We start from the raw sequence: 14,070 nt of genomic DNA, 5'->3' as shown, positions 1-14,070 counted from the left end.
CACCACACGCCTGCTTCTGTATAATCCATCCTGGGAGACATCAGGAGACCCTTTGCCAACACGCAAGATCCGAAAGATGGAGGAAACTATTCGAGCTCCTTATTCTTTCCCGTGCAATAACTCCCAAGCAGCGGTAGCCAACCACAGGGCACACAAGCGAGTGCCTCACACCTTCGTAACCGCGCACCCGACAACACAACCCCTGCAAGGCTGCGTTTGAAGAGCCAGACCGACATCTGCATTATTTTCACGGAAACACAGAATCATTCAGGTTGCAAAAGACTTTTAAGACCACCAAGTCCAACCGTCAACCCAACCCCACCGTGCCCACTAAACCATGCCCCAGTGCCATGTCCACACGTTTTTTGAACGCTTCTGGTGATGGTGACTCCACCACCTCCCTGGGCAGCCTGTGCCAATGCTTGACCGCTCTCTCCGTAAAGAGATTTTTTCCCAATATCCAGTCTAAACCTCCCCTGGCGCAACTTGAGGCCGTTTCCTCTCGTCCTGTCGCTAGTTACTTGGGAGAAAGTAGGCAAAGGAGACGTTCCGGTCGCTGGCTGGTGCCGTCTGAACCCCACCTGTGCTGATGCTGGGTTGAGTCGCTGGTGAATGGTGGAGGCACAGCCACCTGGCTCAACACACTGCTTCAGGATAGGACCCCTTCCCCCGGAGCGCCTTCTCAGGGCAAAGGTTGAATCTAAAGGGGACTATCTCCTTCCCCGATGGGGCAGCGACGCCAGGTTTGGGATGCTCAATTCACCGAGACCTACACAGTAATTAGCCTCCAGCTTGCACTGGTTTAAGCAAAACGTCAGCCATGTACCGTTTCTACCCCAAACATACCGCAACGCCGTCAGCAGCCTCTTCCGTACCTTGCATTGCAAACACGCTACGGAAATTTCCCTTCTCCGCAATAACTTGCGGCAGTTCACGGGAAGCAACGGACCCTTTTAAGTCTTGGTTTGAGCCGGAGGGAATTAATTTGCTATCAGCAAAATCCCCGCTCCTCATCAGAGCCTCAGATTGCTTTTGCTACTGAGGGAAGGTAGCTTTTCGCGAGAGGCTGGCTGCCTCGCCGTACTCGAAAGGAAACGGGATCCTTGCGGTTCGTACGTGCTTCGAAGCGCGCAGAGGAATTGGCTGTTTCTTCTAGAATTAGTAGCAAAGGAGAGTCAAATCTCTTTCCGCCTTTTCCCTCTGCGAGGAGCCTGGGACCGGCCAGCAGCCTTGTACCCGTCACTCCCTTTCCAGAGCTTACGCATTCACCAGCAATAGCAGCAAACTACAAGTACTAACCCAAACCCTCTGTTCTGCAGACATAATTTCCACCGAGAAAGACAGGTTGGTTCAAAGACACAACAGGAAAGTTTTCTGTGGAAAAAGCGGGATCGTGGGGCAACAACAACAGAACATGGGTTTTCCAAATGCAGAACTTCCTTCCTCCTCCGGAGTCCGAACGGGCCCTGCCTGTCCTCAAAGGCAGGTGACCCTGTGAGTAAGGGCAGCGAGCCTTTTCCTCGCTTGCTGCTCCTCTGAAGCCAACATCGCAAGCCCTTCCGTCGCTTTGAAACAACTCGGAGAGAGGAACGCTGCTCTTCCCCCTCCCTTCCCACCCCCGAGCTCCTCAGCTCCCAGTATTTGGTTGGAAAAGCCACAGAGAGTTTCACAGTCATTTCTCTTCCGCACAGCTAACTTGAGGGTGAGACCAGTCTCTCGGGCAGTGCTCCCAGCCGATTTTCCGCTCCCCAGGGCGGAAGGGGGTTGTTTGCGAGCTGGTGGCAGCGGTGCGGCAGTGCGCTGCACTGCTGTTACCGGGACCATCGTGTCCTGCTAGACAGGGACCTAATTTGCAGGCAAGATAACTTGAGAGCTTGAGAGAGCAGCCCACGCTCCCGTCACCGGGTTGGTCGGGTTTTTAAGTTCTGGGTGGAAAAAAAAAAAACACACTACCACGAGTCCCTCATTTCATCCGCTCCTCAGCCTCAAAAGCCTGACGCCACCCCTGCTGCCCAGTTCCCAGCTCCTACTTTCAGATGCTCCACACCTCCACCGATAGCATGTTACTCTCTGGCTCTCAGCGCAGGGAAAGCAACTATCCAAGTCTACAAACTTTAGGACTTTTCAAAGGAGCAAGTCAAGTTCACGGGTTATCATTTCATTGAGAATAAATTTAAAGCCCTTGAAATAGTCCCGTTTCCTCTAGGAAGCTTTTAAAATGGGAAGGTGAAGGGGTCCCTACAATTCCTTGGGACCTTGAAGCCAAGAACTTGAGCAAATCTTTTGGGATCAAACGCAGCGAGGTCCAAGGACTACGCAGCCTACATGAGCTTCTGTGCTGTCTGTCCACCCACTCTCTTCGAATTCCTCTAAATCCATCTGTAACACCAGCCCGGTCTGGCTGACAAAATAACACATCTCTCCCCAATGAGAACAAACCAAACCAGCCAGAAGCAACCCAAAAGGCTGTTGCTGTGGGTTCAAGACAGAGTAAAAGCCGCTTTCCCCAACCCACGCTTTCCTTGTTTCAACTTAATTAGAGAAAACAGACTCTTTCCTTCTTTCCCCAAGAAAACCAGGTTCAACCTTTCAAACTTCTTCAGCCGTTCGGGAAAGTGCTACGTCGGCGCAGAACCTTCTAACAGAGAATAAATTTCGACTCAACCTCTTCCAGGTTGTATCGACGAGGATATCCTGACTGTGCAGCCAAATAGAGATTTCTACTTGCATCTGAAAGAAGCTGAGGTCGAGGTGTATTTCCATGAACAAACAAGTTGCTACTCAAGTTAAATAGCAGCCACCAGCTGTTTGCTACTAGTAAAACGATCGGAAAAACCGTGTGTACTTACATATCGAAGTCTAACCGCTGACAGGAGCTGTAAGAGGAGCAATGAGGCAAGAGGCGAGTGATCCCCGCAGCCACACAGCGCTTCCCAGCTCTGCTCCCAGAGGCCTCTCCGCTTAAAAAAGCGGCCACCAGGTTTCCTGCGGCAGCAGGAAGCTTGCTGCCCGGGCAGTCTCTACACCTGGGTTCAGCTTGGAATCACTATGCTGCCCAATTCCGCGTAAAGCGCTCCCACCTGGGACCCAGGGAAGGGGAGCGAGAGGGACGCTTGCTTGGGTGCCTTCCTCAGCTATCTGGTGACTGGCAGCAAGAGGGAAAGAGGGGTCGGGCAACTTTGAGGAAGACAGAAGCAAGTTAATGACATTTTACCCCCTGACTACTTCCCCTACTACAGGTTTCTGTCATCCCCTCTCCGCAATAATTAAATTTTACAAGCTCCGCTCGCTGTGTTTGTTAGTTTGCAGAAGCGCGTGACCCGTGAGGGGAGCGTGTGGGTTTTTTTCTCTACCGGAGACTCCACCACGTCGTCCCAAAGTTATACCGTACCCTCCCCGCCAAGGGCAGGGTCACGCTTGGCATCTGCTGTGAAGTGCAAGGAGAGGGTACGAGGGAATTCTACAAGTGCACGATGAGTTTTCCTCATCCTGTGGAAAGTCGCTGCCATAAAGTGGTCCTGAAGTGCGAACACATTTCCAGAAATCCCCAAATGTCTTAGTAAATCACTCCTGCTGTCGGAGGCGCAGGTTTTGCCTTTCATTTATGTTCTGCTGCTCTCTCCCCTCTTTGTAGCAAAGCTTTTTAGCACGTGTCAATCCCTCAAGTCAGAAAGTAGCTTAGCATTAAATTTGTGCTCAAGGAACCAAAAAATCCGGGATTAACAGGTTCTCCGCTCCCCTTTCATTCTGCTTACACGTTTCCCGTGACCCATTTTACGCAGCCTTGAGGGCCGAAGGGACTCTGCAGCCAGGTTGCCGCTACTCGTTAGTAGTTCAGCACGTACGCAGCCCTCAGCTTGTTTTTCCCTGCCCGCGATACAGAGGATGCAGATTGCAAAAGAGGTAGTTTCTCGTTATTCCAGCCACTTTGTGGCCCGCTACCCAGAACAGCCCCACAGTAACGCAGTAAGAAACAGAGATAGAGTTCAGATAACTGATTAAGAATGACATTAAGTACTGAAAAAATTCAAACTGCCCTTATTATTTCTCTTCCCGCCCCCCCCCCCTCCTTTGAAGACTAATTCCCTGAGAAAGCTAATGAAACCACAGGATAAAACATATGACTTCCAGGAGATTATTTTCTTCCCTAGCCTCAAAAGGCTTTGTTATTCTTAGTACACATAACACTCACGCCTAAAGAAAACTTTAGGGAGTTCTCGATAGGAAAGCCCTACCGTAAGATTAGTCACGCGCAGAGTCACCCACCCCCCCGGTGGGCTGCTAGGCTTGGATGATGAAGCGTTCGTCCCCAGCGCAACGCCCCAGATAAACGCAGTTTTAAAAAAATCCCCTTCTAGGCTGCAGGCAGCGGCTTGTCAAGCCGCAAGCGCCCCGCAGGCTGCGCTTTCAAAACCCCTGTCCTAGATGATTTATCTGTCAGGTAGGTTCTTTCCAGCCTCCGGCTCTCCGTATGGGCAGGCTGTTTCCATCTGTGGAAGCTGCATTTCTGCCGATGCCGGCGAAGCTGAACCCTAGGAGGAGAGGCTGATGGCTGCCAAGCCCTCCGCCTCCCCAGAGAGCCGGTGTGAAGGCAGATAAGAAATCGTTTCTCCTCTTAACGGGCATGAAAGCATCTCCCGGCCATTTCCCACCAACTGCACATGGAAGAAAGGACTACCAGTTCCCTCTTCTAAGTTTAAGCACGTGGCATGGCTGAACGACTTCTCTTTGCCCCTTCCTCCCCCAACAGGCTGTTTTAGAGACCGGTGACAGCTGTCACTCAGCACTTCTTCCCTACATCACCCCCGGCCCCGCAGGGCTGCCTCGCTGTCTCCCCGCAGGAGTGGTTTTATTACTCTTATCAGCCCAGCACGAAGAGTCAGCAAACAAGGGAACGTCGGTGTCTCAGATCGAGGGGCGGGTTGCGCCGCGCGGACGCCGCCGGCAGCCTTCGGCCGGCTCTTAGCTTGCAGAAGACCGACCTATCTCTGCCATTCTAAAATCAGGAGGGCTGACTGAGCACCCGTGTGAGATCACAGCAGAACTCCTGTCCTCTGGCCCCAGCGATGCTGCGAGGGCTGGAACAGCTCTGCTGGGAGGACAGGCTGGGAGAGCTGGGGGGGCTCAGCCCGGAGCAGAGAAGGCTCCGGGGAGACCTTCCTGCAGCTGCCAGGGCTTGGAGGGGGCTACAGGAAAGATGGGGACAGGCTTTTTAGCAGGGCCTGTAGCCACAGGACAAAGGGTAATGGTTTTAAAATAAAACTACAAGACGGGAGATTCAGACAAGATCTAAGGAAGGAATTTTTCCCAGGGAGGGTGGTGAAACCCTGGCCCAGGTTGCCCAGAGAGGTGGCAGATGCCCCGTCCCGGGAAACATCCCAGGTCAGGCAGGACGGGGCGCTCAGCACCCTGATCCAGTTGAAGACGCCCCTGCTCCTGGCAAGGGGGTTGGATTACATGACACGGTGCGTCTTGCTTGCTTACGTCCTTCGTGGCTAAGGGAGTAGCAGCATCCCTTGCGGTTGGATCTGCTGCTGCAAATTTATCTGCCACGGGTGAGCAAGGGCATGTTAAATCAGCAACTACTTTTTGTGTTAAACAACTTAAAACTACAAATTCTACCTCTGAGCTTGGATTACTGTCCAGGTATTTCTCATGGAAAGAGGCTGATCGCTTATCCATGACAAGTGCTGGTATTTTGCCACTATCAAGCAACCACATAAATAGCAAAGCATCCTCTGTTGCCTTTAGGAACCTGTCCTCCACGAGGTTCCCAGCTCCGGGAAGGTAAAAAAACCCACCAAGTTCTTGTTCCCACCGCACTTTTGTTTCTCTTCGATTGGAAAGATTAAAGTGTTGCTGCCCTTAACAACTTAAAGCATTCTGAGAGCTTCACAGCGCTGGCAGAGACAGAAATTGTCCAGATTTTTCACCCGGAAAGGCCTGGCAATGCTACCAGGAAGTTCAGGCAGGGAATCACGGTTAGATACCTTTCCAAACTTGTACTGAAAAGATTCGCATGCCTTAGTCATGCTAGAAATGGGAACCAAATGTTCGCAAAACTGATGCCTATGCCCAGCAAACTGTCACAGCTTCACGGTATGGGGGACCCCCCCCCCCCTTCCAAGGATGGGCTTGGCTGCGTGCCGAACGGGAGATGAAGCACTGGTCCCCCTTCATCCTCTGGTTTGTTGTGGTTTGTTTTTTTTTTTTTTAATATGCTTCTCAAAACAGTTTCAGTCTTTTTATGAGACTGTCCTACATCCAGAATCTGCCATTCCTTCTCTGGCCTTGATAGAGCGTGGGAAACAGCTTTTTCTAAGCCCCCGCTCTCTGAAAATTGTGCTCTAGCCTAGATCCTCCGCCCTGCACATACACACAAAACCATCAGCATCACTAGTCGGCTCTAAAAATGCCTGCAGCTAAAGATAAAATGGCAAAATAGATACTCTCCACCTTATACTTTGTGATCTTCGCTTTCATCTGTCTGTTCAAAACTTTCCGCGTAGAGAGCGGCTCTGGCCAATTACTCCCAGCTCAGTCTACTGCAGGGGTATTTCTGCTTCTGAAATGGAAATGAAAAGACTGGCCCAGTCTCACAGCGCAGATTTGAATTTCAGACTTCCTGAAGTTCAGGAGCATTCTGACTTGGTTTTATTTCAGCTCACAGTAACGCGAGACGGTTTGGCTTGCTTGTTTGTTTTCAGAAAGATAAGAAATTACTCAGGCCAGCATTTGCAAAAACACGCGGGTGTTGATTAGGTATTTTATATCCAAAGTTTTCCCTCTGGCATAACCCTAGGATGTGTGAGACCTGAGTTTCGGAGCTCATAAATCTCTTCAACTCCTTCCGAAAGCAGTGGCAGATGGAGATGTTCAGCTGTTGGAAACACCACCCTCTCTACGCACAGGTGGAAAAAAGCTGCTCCTGTTTCGCATCCGAACAGCCTCCGTAAGTCTCCTCTGCCGGGAAGCCGAACGGTTCTACTTGGGCGATGTTCTTCCAGGAGTTACATACAGCACGTATGCATCCTGTTGAAGGAGCCGTCTCTTGTCCAACAGCAAGCGCTGGGATGACAGGGCAGCCCCCGCTCCCGCAGGAGGGGACAGGCGATCCGCCAGCCCCGGTTCGGCGCTTACGGGATCCGACGAAGGTGGACCGGCAGCCCAAGCGCAGACGGGCCGTGCTCCAGCCTCCAGATTTATTGCCAATGTATTACACGAACTGTCGCAAAAGCAAGTCTCCGTAGCTACCTACCTCCCCTTCTTCACCTCCTCCAGAAATAGTCAATCCTGGGTATCCTTGAGTGCTAACAGAAGGATAATCCAGTCCTTTCACTACTTCATAGCCGAGGTGACACTACACGGCTGAGCCTGAGCCACGCAACACCGACAGAGGCAGGAGCTCGGGGACGTGCAGCTTCTTTCGCACAGAACTAGCTGCCTTGCGAACGACGGGGCCAAATTTTGCGTGCAGATGTGCGGGGTTTTCCAGCCAGGCTGGGTAACCACGCTGATTTACTCAGCTGGGTAAATTTCCATAGCATAAACATGCTTCTCAAAAAACAGCCTCTCGAGGTCTGGTTTGAAGCACAGACAGGAGGAAGTACAGGAAAGCGTGTGCTGCTGTTACCTGCTTGAAAAAGGATTTTCATCTCCAGAGCTGACAGCGTAACACCTCCAAGCAGCAATACATTTCACAAAGCGTTTTCTTGGACTTTCATGTGATGCAAGGCACGCAGGACATCAATTGAGGGCTAAGTACAAGATACTTCGATGACAGGTACTGTCATCTACTACGGCTTACTGGAGAAGTTATTTCCTGCTCACAGCTCAAGAAATAATGCCGAGAGATACAAACCGATCGCAGAGCAACAACGTCAAGCCATGACCGGCGCAGAGCTAAATGCTCCGCACGCCACATGGTCTGAAAGATTGGCCTGGAAACATCCGAAGAAAGCATTAACACAAGAGCTTGAACCCCAATGAAGCAGAAAGTTATTTACAACCAGAACTTACTTGTCTTCAACCCTCCAAGCACTGAAAGCTATACCCAAAATGAGTTCAGCCCCGTGGCTTCAGGTGGACGTTTTCTAACAGATCAATCACAGAAGCCTTCAGAAGGCAGGCTTCTATGGCAACTGTGGTCAAAGTCCATTAAATAGAGTAGGAGAGTTAGCAAATTCCTCGTTACACAACATCCCTTACCAACAACTGTGGCGGTACAAAAAAATGTCTAAATAAACACCGATTCAAATGTACATCAGTATACCGAGCAGAGTGTAAGTCAGACTTCATGTAAGTCAAGCCTTTAGCTGCTTTCTGTAGAAATCTGAAGTCACCCTGGTCTTTTTTAATTGAGAATTACACACCAGTTATAGGCTGGCATCTAGAGCATCCCGTATTAAATGCAAACCCCTCATCAACCTTCTTGCCACCCTGCATTGGTGTGCAATGGATACGCATTCGAAAGGTACATTACTTCATTACTTATGGAGGAAGAGTCAGGCGTGTAAAGGTGGGACCTTCAAGGAAGCCCTCAGCGGCGTCAGCGAGGATGGCAGGGCATAGGTTAGTGCCGAGCACCTGGGGAAGGTCTGGCCCTGCAGACCACGTCACCATGTTTAACCATGTCACTTGGGCTCATTTAGACGCAAACGCAGCTCGCTATTTGCGTTTGAAGAACAGTGCTCTAACCAAAAGGCTGGCTGAGGGTCCTGCCCACCGTAGTCAGATGAATTCTAGGAAAAGGGAGGCTGGAGGGCTTGGTTCATCTCGTCTTCCAACATAAGGCAAAAAGGGAAAAGAATTAAAGACATATTACCAATTAATTCAATGTTTTGTAGTTGGGAGAGAGAGAGAATGTTGTCCCCACCTTTACAGCAACCGGCTACTCTGAACGCACTGGTAAAAAATGGCAAAAAGCAGCAGTAAGTGACCTTGCTTCCTCCTCAGAGTACACCTGCAAAGCCAGCTCAGACGCCTTTTCGTGGGTTGCAGCGAAGATTTACCCTGTTCCAGCCACAGTCCAACTTCACTAATGCTAGCATCAGTCTCCATAAACTCCCGAGAAGGCTACCGGGCTTCCTTCTCATTCCAAGGGCACTTTGAAATACTGACTACAGAGGTCTTTCTCCAGGCTGACCATTTGCCAAGGAAGGCCTTCCACACCGCTCGTGTCCTCCGTGTACTCACACTGGCGGCTCGTGCTTCTCCCTGCCTCCCCTGGTACTCCAACACGGTGCTCTTGGAGCTCGTCCCTTCATGCCCAGAGGAGTGTCGATTGCTTTTTACAGATAACAGTGTTATCTGTAAAACTGCACACATCCGGCAGCCTCTGCAACGCCAGGTCCGCCCTGAAGCAACTAAAGGTCACCCTAGAGGAACTAGCAGGACATAGCTGAGCCATTTGCAATCACTGTCTCAGACAGACATTGTCTCTTTTTGGAGGGGCTGTAGAGAGGGATCCAAAGTGGTTGATTCAGGAAGAGCGATCTGATGTCCTAGAAAAACGTTTTACAAGCCCAGACACTGAATAGCAGCATTCTGCTTAATTGCACCTAATCCCCCCCATCTTACATTTGCGAACACGTGCGGCTGCCAGTGATGAGTGAAGTAGGAACGAAAAGGTCCCCTCTTTCTACAGCACCGTTCTCTGATCACCAGACAGGTTAACTGCCTGCTTTTTCTTCAAATACGCATCTAAGGTCCAGTGGTTTTTCTGCTTTATAACCACGGCCTGGCAAGATCAAAGCTTATCAGCAAACACGCTGGGCCAAATCCCCCGCGGAGCGAAAGCTGCCTGCTGGACCCTGAGGACCATGTTGTCATAAAACCTAGTTGAGCTGGGCAGCAGCCTTGGCCCCGTTAAGCCCATAGTCAGATGATTTGATTTTGCTCCCTGTCAGGTCCTCGTGTCCTAGGAGAGCTGAAACAGTCCTTGGGGAAGAAAGGAAGCAGGGGACAAAAAGCAGCGCTAGCCCCAGCTCCTGATGTCTTCGGTAGCTGAATCCAGCTGGAGGCTGTGGGCCAGCGAGCGTGAATGTCCACCCGGACCGAGATTTTGCCACCAGGACCACCTTGCTGGAGGAGCTGAAAGGTAGGAGAGGGAAACGTTGGGGAACGCACAGTGGCACGTAACCGGGAGCTATGGACTAAAAGCTGTGATGCTAAATGAATCCAGAGAATAAAAGCTGAAGCACTACGCTCGACCGTAGGTGCTCAGGAGTCAAGTGTTGCTGCCAGGTTACTTGAAGAAGCAGAAGCACTGTCACAGAGATCAGACATCAGCAGAAGTTAAAGACGCTGTTATTCCCCTGGAAGGAATTAATCCATAATCAATCCTGGAGATCTGAGAAGAGTGCTAAGCCACCACCACAGTTAGGATCTTGTTTATTAAATCCACTAGTGGATGAGAGGATAAAAACCCAGATGTTATAGCCAGCAAAACAGCCCTTAATTATAGTGATCTTTTGCACTTAGCTGTATCCAAAAATACCAGGTGAGACTGCTATATGCAAATGGAAATAAGATACACCACACACACAGCAAGTAAGCGCACAGCACTTGGCTCTCTGCAGTAGCATGCCAGGCACACGAAAAAGATAGGGATGAGATTATCATTCTCATTTTGCAGCTGGGACAACAATTAGCTAAATTTCTGTAGGGTGGGACAGCAGCTACTCAAAAGTCACGTTGAAAACCCAAGACAAAGCTAAGGATCCAGCGCATCTCATCTTTATGTCAAACACCTTAACCAACTTTTCCAGTCTGTAGAAAACCGCGTATCCTTAACAGCCGTGGACGACAGCAAGGAACATGGGCCCTTTTCTAGAAAACCATGGCCACAGCCTAAGGAAGCTTAGCTGCAAGCAGTGACTGTATCGGTACACAACTGGTATACAAACAAAGACGGTAAAAGCAAGATCCAACACTTGGCACAGTATTCCTCCTTCTTCCCTCTTCCTTTTTCATGAGTGCAAAGACGTACAGCTGCAAAGACAAATCCACTCCCTCATCTCTAATACCCTCGTCTAAAAACCAAAAAATAATCCCACAGGCTGCCCAAGGGGAAAAAAGGGTCTGTTCCTGTTGGAAACTTGCGGGACATGACCAGTATTCAACCGTTTTCTGCGGAACGCATCCGTGTTGTGCTCATCACGGGAAGAGCACTCTTCTGCACTGACCCTTCTCTTTATCAGCTGCTCAAGCAAACCATGTGGAAGAAAAGTGGAAGCCCATTGCTCCCTACTTGGATATTTAAGGCGTGGTACACACTTTAAGAATAGTCCATAGGCTGCCCATAAAAACGGAATGCCTTAGTCTTTGCCAGTTACCCCAAAACCAGCCTTAAGAGCAAGCAACAGCAATGTAAAAAAAAATAAAAGAAAGTTTTCAGTACAGTCCCAATATTAATACTACGGCTACCTTGCTTAGAAAAAAGTTGGAGAAGAGCATACGGTACTAATTTCTAACCATACTTTTGAGTAAATCCTTGCAATTTCCCCTGCTCATCTAGATAAGAAAATCTCAGGACCCAGACCCTCAGATGGAAGCCACCCCTCATGCCAAATGTTCACACCGGGGATAGTTTTCAGAGAACAACCCCCAATTAACATACCTTGGGCAACGGCACGTCCCATCCAAGTGATAAATCAGAGGTAAGAGCTGTCTAGCGCTCAGATAACTATGAACAAACGTTCAGCATGGCATACGACTGTGCATTCCTCTCTGCTTGGCTGGATAAGGTGCCCATGCTTCTTCACATGGAAACAGAAACCCCTGTTTTCACAAGCATTAAGAGCCACGCAGCCTGCGTGCATAGAGATCAGAGGAGTGTGCGTCATCACCATCACTTGATGTTAAAAACAATGCTCTGAGACCTGATGTGGAGTCGAAGCGTTTGGCCTGCAAGAGTGAATCCCCGACTCTCGTAGGAACACTGTGGCAGCTACCTCAGTGGCAACGGTAGACCGTGGAGGTAACCCGGAGTACACGTCCTGAGAATAGAACACGACCAAATTCCTTCAACAGAGCCACATTTGATCTCACAACTGATATAAGTAGCTGTCTCACATTGCAATTAGAGCACCGTGAGCGTGCAGCTTCTCCCAAATTCTCCTCAAATCCTTCTGCTCCCTAATGTAGTTAATAACTGAGGTCTGGATGAAAAAGACTTCCCAGCTCCCCAGCTCACTCACTCTACATGAGAAGACTGTTATTTAGACCACACTAATGTTTTCCAAAGTTCCTTGGAGACTTGGGATTATAAATTCAGCTTTAACCTTTGAAACCTTTTACACACAGCTACGTGAAATCCTCAGAGGACAAGCATACAGGCCCTTGCTAAGTAAACAGAGACGTCGCGTTTCCACCCTGCAACTCTCTCGCTTAGTCCGCGTATCCACGTGTAATGCGCAGCGGGGCAGAGCTCCAGGTGCACACACAAGGCTCTTCAAGAGACGGTGCCCATCAAGGCACAGAACAGGAGCTTCCCAGCAAACAGAGAGTATCTGTACTTGGAAAATGGTGAACACCACCTCCTACAGCAACTGGGGCGGATGGCAGTGTTATCAGCCGCTCCTAACACGGGTCCTGCCACGCCAGCAAAGACAACATCACCTTCGAGCGTCAATCCCTGCCTGGGCACATCTTTATATAGGAGCACTGAAACACCCCACTGGGAAGAAACAGGCAGCCTAGCTTCATGCCCACCGAAGCCTGCAAGCCCTACCTCCTCACGGGCCCTCACACATCACACGTTTCCACAACAGCCACGTCATTCTCTGTTTTCAGCCGATTTATCCTTGGCAACTGTCAGGTTGGATGGGGCTCTGAGCAACCTGGCCTCGTCAAAGATGTCCCTCCTCACAGCAGGGGGGTTGGACTAGATGACCTTTAAAGATCCCTTCCAACCCAAACTATTCGACGATTCTGTGATTCTCACTACAGTAAGGAGCTATTTCTATCTTTGTTCTACTGAGGAGGAACAAAGGAAGTGAGAGATTCAGAAATACACCGAAGGTCAAGCAGGAAGCGTGTGACAGCGGCAAGAGTTGCGTTTGCTTTTCGGGGTCCGGAACAAAATTTCTCACCCTAGGCTAGTTCTCCCAATGACTTCACCGGGTGGGAATGAAGCCAGCAGTGAGCCCTCTGGAAATCCCATCACGAATGCTTCCTTCATTTAGATGTTTTCGTAGTGTTCACATCTCCCCGATGAAGCCGTACTTGCTGCAGCCAAAAAGAGCCCCACCAGCAGTCTTTGAAGGAGAAATTAAATGCTTCATTAATTCAAAAGCTGTTGAGATTGCAAATCAGGAACAGAACACACAGCTCTAGAGGTAAGATTACTAATAATTCATGAGCAAAATGCTATGTTTATGCAACACTACGGATGAGATTTTAATTGCTTATTACTCTAATTGATTTCATTCAGTTGTTATGGCAACTTTCTCCTTTTAGTATATGCACTACACTAGATGCTTAGAGGCTTAAGCCATGAAGTAAGCTGCACCGCAGCTGCAACATGTATCAAATGTAATACTGATTATCTGCTCATACGATAGACAGTGGACAGGGACCACAGTTAAAGCTGTCTGACACCTTCTAGTCTGATGTTGCGCTACTATATGCGCTTTCTCTCTGCTGTCCCAACTGATGCCTTCCATGCTCATCTCCACCACTGACTATTCTTGGTTTACACTATTTGGCACTCTGCTTGAGCAAAAACAGCAGTCGTGTCCTGAAGAAGCTAGTTATCAATGGCAGTTCCGTCAGCAGATATGTTAGACGTGTTCTCACAGAATCACAGAATCACAGAATCACTAGGTTGGAAAGGACCTTTAAGATCATCAAGTCCAACCATTAATCCAGCGCCACCATGTCCCCTAAACCATGTCCTGAAGCGCCACATCCACACGTTTTTTGAACACTTCCAGGGATGGCGACTCCACCACCTCCCTGGGCAGCCTGTTCCAATGCCTGACCACCCTCTCAGTGAAGAAATTTTTCCTAATATCCAATCTAAACCTCCCCTGGCGCAACTTGAGGCCATTTCCTCTTGTCCTATCA

This window comes from Phaethon aethereus (genome assembly GCF_964289735.1).
Source record: "Phaethon aethereus genome assembly, chromosome: 4".
NCBI classification, from domain to species: domain Eukaryota; kingdom Metazoa; phylum Chordata; class Aves; order Phaethontiformes; family Phaethontidae; genus Phaethon; species Phaethon aethereus.
The sequence above is the reverse complement of the archived record's forward strand: the minus strand, read 5'-3'. Positions refer to the sequence as shown.